Source organism: Hylobates moloch, unplaced genomic scaffold (assembly GCF_009828535.3).
Source record: "Hylobates moloch isolate HMO894 unplaced genomic scaffold, HMol_V3 SCAFFOLD_7, whole genome shotgun sequence".
Classification (NCBI taxonomy): Eukaryota; Metazoa; Chordata; class Mammalia; order Primates; family Hylobatidae; genus Hylobates; species Hylobates moloch.
Window position 1 is genome coordinate 55871613 of NW_026652282.1, and position 6499 is coordinate 55878111.

Below are 6499 nucleotides of genomic sequence, written 5' to 3' on the forward strand. Positions count from 1 at the left end.
CCTCTCAGGTTCAAGCGATGTGCATGCCTCAGGCACCCACCACCACGCCCAACTAATTTTTATATTTTTTGTAGAGACGGGGTTTCTCCATGTTGGCCAGGCTGGTCTCAAATTCCTGGCCTCAAGTAATCTGCCTTCCTTGGCCTCCCAAAGTGCTGAGATTATAGGCATGACCCACTGTGCTCAGCCTAAAAAGATTTTTTTTTTGAGACAGAGTTTCACTCTATTGCCCAGGCTGGAGCGCAGTGGCGTGATCTCGGCTCACTGCAACCTCCAACTCTCAGGTTCAAGCGATTCTCCTGTCTCAGCCTCCTGAGTACACTGGGATTACAGGTGTGCACCACCACACCCGGATAATGTTTAGTATTTTTAGTAAAGACAGAGTGTCACCATGTTGGCCAGGCTGGTCTCGAACTCCTGACCTCAGATGATCTTCCCTCCTCAGCCTCCCAAAGTGCTGGGATTACAGGAGTGAGCCACCGTGCCTGGACCAGAAGATTTTTTAAAAAGAATTAATACTTATTCTTTACATGTACATTCAAATATTAGAATAGAAAGAATCACTTCACAATTCATTCTATGAAGACAGAATTACCTAGACATCAAAACCGGAGAAGAAAATTAAAGGAAAAAAAATTACAGACCAATATGACTGATGAATACAAACACAATAATCTTCAGCAAACTACTAGCAAAATAAATTCATTAACATATAAAATGGATTCTATAACATGGCTAAGTCGTATTTATCCAAGGAATCCAAGGTTGGCTTAATATCTAAAAATTATTATACTACATAAAAATCAATAGAATAAGCCGGGCGCGGTGGCTCACGCTTGTAATCCCAGCACTTGGGAGGCCGAGGCGGGCGGATCACGAGGTCAGGAGATCGAGACCACGGTGAAACCCCGTCTCTACTAAAAATACAAAAAAAAATTAGCCGGGCGTGGTGGCGGACGCCTGTAGTCCCAGCTACTTGGAGAGGCTGAGGCAGGAGAATGGCGTGAACCCGGGAGGCGGAGCTTGCAGTGAGCCGAGATTGCGCCACTACACTCCAGCCTGGGCGACAGACCAAGACTCCGTCTCAAAAAAAAAAAAAAAAAAAAAAAAATCAATAGAATAAGGGACAAAAACATGATCATCTCAATGGAAGCAAAAAAACGCATTTGACAAAATCCAACAAGCTTCCATGATAAAAACACTCAACAGATTAGGAACAGAAGGGAACTTACTCAACTCGGTAAAGAGCATCTATGGAAATCCCGCATATTACTTTACATTTTACTTAAAAGAAGAAGACTGAATGCTTTCTCCCTACAGTCAGGAACAAGACAAGAGTACTACTTCCATTCAATATTGTACTGAAGGTTCTAGCAAGGACAGCTGGACAAGTAAAAGAAGTAAAAGGCATACAGAAATGAAAGGAAGAAATAAAACTATCTTTATTTGCCAAAGACATGATATTCTATATAAAAAATCTGGCCAGGCGCAGTGGCTCACGCCTGTAATCCCAGCACTTTGGGAGGCCGAGGTGGGCAGATCACCTGAGGTTGGGAGTTCGAGACCAGCCTGGTCAACATGGAGAAACCCTGTCTCTACTAAAAATACAAAATTAGCTGGGCGTGGTGGCACATACCTGTAATCCCAGCTACTTGGGAGGCTGAGGCAGGAGAATCATATGAACCAGGAGGCGGAGTTTGCGGTGAGCCAAGATCACGCTGTTGCACTCCAGCCTGGACAACAAGAGCAAAATTCCATCTCAAAAAAAAAAAAAAAATTCTTAGTGAATCCATGTGGGCACAGTGGCACACACCTGTAGTCCTGGCGACTTGGAAGGCTGAGGCAGGAGGATCACATGAGCCCAGGAATTCAAGGCTGTAGTGCACCATGATCACATCTGTGAATAGCCACTGTACTCCAGGCTGGGCAACATAGCGAGACCCTGTATCTTACAAGAAAATCATAAGGAACTCACAAAAATCTATTTTTCTTTAGAGATGGGGTCTCACCGTCATGCAGGCTGGAGTGCAATGGCCACACTGGAAAGCAGTGGTGCGATCCGGCTTGTTGCAGCCTCAAACTCCTGGGCTCAAGTAATCCTTCTAACTCAGCCTTTCGGGTAGCTGGGATTACAGGCGTGTGCCACCATGGCCAAATAACTTTTTTATTTTTTGTAGGGATGTGGTCTCGCTTTGTTGCTCAGGCCAGCCTTAAACTCCTGGCTTCAAGCGATCCTTCCATTTTGGCCTACCAAAGTGCTGGGATTCCAGGTGTGAGCCACCACAACTGGCCTACAAAAAAACTATCACAACTAAAAAAAAAAAAAAAAAAAAAAAGTCAACCAGTTTGTAAGATACAAACTCAGTATACAGAAAGCAGTTGTATTTCTATACACATGTAACATACAATCCAAAAATTAAATTAAGAAGGCATCCCATTAAAAGAGCTTCAAAAAGAATAAAATGCTAAGGAATAAATTTAACAAAAATAAATAAATAAAAATCATACTCTAAAAATTATAAAACATTATTCAAAGAAATTAAAGATCTAAATAAAGTGAAAGATATACTACGCTCATGTATTGGGAAGACTTAATTTTATTTATTTATTTATTTATTTATTTATTTATTTTTTGAGATGGAGTCTCGCTCTATCGCCCAGGCTAGAGTGCACTGGGGTGAACTTGGCTCACTGCAACCTCTGCCTCCTAGGTTCAAGCGATTCTCTTGCCTTAGCCTCCCGAGTAGCTGGGATTACAGGCATCGGCTACCATGCCCGGCTAATTTTTGTATTTTCAGTAGTGACGGGGTCTTGCCATGTTGGCCAGGCTGGCCTTGAACTCCTGATCTCAGGTGATCCTCCTGCCTTGTCCTCCCAAAGTGCTGGGATTACAGGCATGAGCCACTGTGCCCGGCCCAAGACCTAATATTTTTAAGATAGCAATTCTCCTCAAATTCATCTACAGATGTAATGCAATCACTACCAAAATCCCAGTCACGGCTGGGGACGGTGGCTCACCCCTGTTATCTCAGCACTTTGGGAGGCTGTAGGTGAGAGGATTGCTTGAAGCCAGGAGTTCGAGACCAGCCTGGGCAGCAAAATGAGACCCCAATTTCTGCAAGAAATACACACCCATAAAAAAACAGAAAAACACCAAACAAAAAAACTCAGTCAACTTTTTTTTTTCAGAAATCTATTTGCTGATTCTAAAATTCATATGAAAATTCAAGGGACCCAGAATAGCTAAATGACCTCAAGAAAGAGGGACAGAATGGAGTGGAGCTCAGAGCTGTGGAGAGGAATGAAGCTGAGCAGCTGGGTTAGCCTGGCCAAACCAGTGGAGCACAGACGTGGGTCAAGCGCTGGTGAACATATGCTTTTGACACATTAGAGACTTTTTTGATCATGGATGATGAACATATACCAGATTTTTCAAGCTTAAAGGATGAAACTACTTATTGGAAGGAAATGTCCTTGAAGTACAAACATAGCTTCCAGGAAGCTTGAGATGAGCTAGCTGAATTTCAGGAAGGAAGCAGAGATTTAGATGCAGACTTAGCAGCACAATTAGCCTGAACAAAGAAATAGAGACTTGCAACTTTATAGCCAAAGTCTGAAATGTGAAGTGGAGGCATCGAAGGAGAAACCAGAACATCAATATGCACAGAGCTACAAGCAGGTCTCAATATTAGATGATTTAAGTCAGATGTGGGCCATTAAGGTGTGGTTGCTTAAGTATGTGAGGGAGCTGGAACAGGCCAATGATGACCTGTAGCAAGCAAAAAGGGCAATAATAGTTTCACTAAAAGACGTTGTTTTGTTTCATTTTGTTTGGTTTGAGGCGGAGTCTCGCTCTGTCGCCCACCCGCCTTGGCCTCCCAAAGTGCTGGGATTACAGGTGTGAGTCACCACACGTGGCCTTCACTGGAAGACTTTGAACAAAGGCTAAATCAGGCCATTGAACGGAATGCATTTTTAGAAAGTGAACTTCATGAAAAGGAATGTTGTCGGTCTCTGCACAGAGGTTAAAAGATGAAGCAAGAGATTTAAGGGCAAGAAGTAGCAGTTCAGGAAAGCAAGTAACCAGAAAGTTGGCTCCTACTTCTTCAACTCTAGATGGTGAAAAGATAGATTCTGCTGTCCAAGGATCACTCTTCTTGCCAGCCACTCCTATTGGCAAAGGGAAGGAAAACAGTTTTTCTTCCCGAAAGCTACACTAAGTGGTTTTGGTACCAGTCCACTAACTCCTTCTGCTGGGCTATCAGCATTAACGACCATGGGGGATCTCTTAGGAAAATTAGGGACTTTACAATCCTAATTAGCAGCTTGCAGAAATTTTGCAAAGGACCAAATGTGAAAGTCTTATATTTCAGGAAATGTTAACAGTGGGGTGCTGAATGCCAATTGCACAACAGTCTCCCAATCAGATGAAGGGCAAGAAAAAGTCATATTTCTGGCCAGGCGGTAATCCCAGCAGTTTGGGAGGCCAAGGCGGGCGGATCACTTAAGGTCAGGAGTTCGAGACCAGCCTGGCCAACATGGTGAAACCCCATCTCTGCTATAATTACAAAAATTTGCTAGGCATGGTGGTGGGCACCTGTAATACCAGCTACTCAAGAGGCTGAGGCACAAGAATTGCTTGAACCCAGGAAGCGGAGGTTGCAGTGAGCCCAGATAGCACCACTGAACTCCAGCCTGGGTGACAGAATGAGACTCTGTCTCAAAAGAAAAAAAAAAAAAAGGCCAGGCGCCCTGGCTCACGCCTGTAATCTCAGCACTTTGGGAGGCCAAGGCAGGCAGAGCACTTGAGGCCAGGAGTTCGAGACCAGCCTGGGCAACATGGTGAAACCCTGTCTCTACTAAAAATACAGAAATGAGCCCGGTGTGGCGGCGCATGTCTGTCGTCCCAGCTACTGGGGAGGCTGAGGCAGGCAAATCGCTTGAACCCAGGAGGCGGAGGTTGCCGTGAGCTGAGATCGTCCCATTGCACTCCAGCCTGGGCGACAGAGTGAGACTGTCTCAAAAAAAAAAAAAAGTCACATTTCCTACGTTGTTCATAATGCAGTAAATGGCTTTAATCCAGCTCCTCCTTCTCCTGGTCTGCGCTCGTCATGCCTGCTGCCAGCACCGGGTATGCTGCCTTTCAGTGTGAGTGCTTGGCCTCCAAGTGGGGGCTCTTGCCCTCCTCCAACAACCCAATACACCCATGCCTCACCCCTTGGTGCTGGGGCCCAGCCCCATGCTCCTCCAACTGCCTTCCCACCGCTGGCAGGGGGCAGGCTGCATGCAGCGGCGGCTGCTGGGCCCTGCCTAGCCCCAGGACTCTGCACAATATCAACACTGGCTATTTTCTCTTCTTACCATAGTGAAGTTGGCTTCCTATGATTGCACTTGTGTGGGTCACAAGGAGATACATATGTGTATTACCTGGTCACTGGATGGAGAAGTACCCATTCATCACATCTGCCTCATAGCCCCCACTCTGCTGTACTGATAAGATTTAGTTGTGTTTAGGACATTGCAAATCTTCTAGAAGTTCTCCACCAAATCAGGTCAATGTGTGCCTTCTTCCTGAGCTCCCACTCAAGCATCTTCAGTGCTCATGATCATGTGTCCCCCAACTCCACCCCTCACCATTCGGGCCTGTTTCTGGCAAAAAGTCAGGAAGGTTACTGAATTAGGGAAAATTTTCTGGACCTTCTGATTTTACTTAAGCAGTTACCATTCCATGGACTTGCCTCCAAAAGCAGCAAAATGCCTGTCAGAGCCCCAAATGGCAGGAGCCTCTGGAGCCTGGGCACACAGGCTAAGCCTCTGTGCTGTCTTCTTCTCTGTGTGCCTCAGACTCGGTGGGTGGAGAGCTGGCAGGCAACCTCTCACCAGCTTTCCAGTCCTTCAGGTCTGTGACATCTTCAGACCTTTTTTCTCCCCTGAGGGCTAGCCCAGTTGGTTTTGGAAGGGTTGAGTAGCCTGACTCCAGGGCTGGCTGGTGCCAGCTCCTGGGGGGCAGACTCACCAAAAGTGGTTGTCTCTGGGCATTGCTTGATCACTGTCATGCTGCATTTAGTTTTACATTTGCTTCGTTGTATTGGGTTGGTGCAAAAGTAATTGTGGTTTTGCCATTACTTTTAATAAATGAAATGCATTTTTAGAAAGTGAACTTCATGAAAATGAATGTTGTTAAACCAAACACCGCATGTTCTCACTCATAGGTGGGAATTGAACAATGAGAACACTTGGACACAGGAAGGGGAACATCACACACTGGGGCCTGTTGTGGGGTGGGGGGAGGGGGGAGAGACAGCATTAGGAGGTATACCTAATGTAAATGACAAGTTAATGGGTGCAGCACACCAGCACGGCACATGTATACATATGTAACAAACCTGCACGTTGTGCACATGTACCCTAGAACTTAAAGTATAATTTAAAAATATATATAAAAAAGTCAAAAAAAGTCTCAAATAATTAAATAAAATCCTCCAGTATTTCTCATCCT

General features: G+C 45.2%; 1 pseudogene; it reads left to right on the top strand.

Annotated features, from left to right (window-relative positions):
* Positions 1 to 3405: 3405 nt before the first annotated feature.
* Positions 3406 to 5068, top strand: LOC116811320 (nuclear distribution protein nudE-like 1; annotated as a pseudogene).
* Positions 5069 to 6499: the final 1431 nt, after the last annotated feature.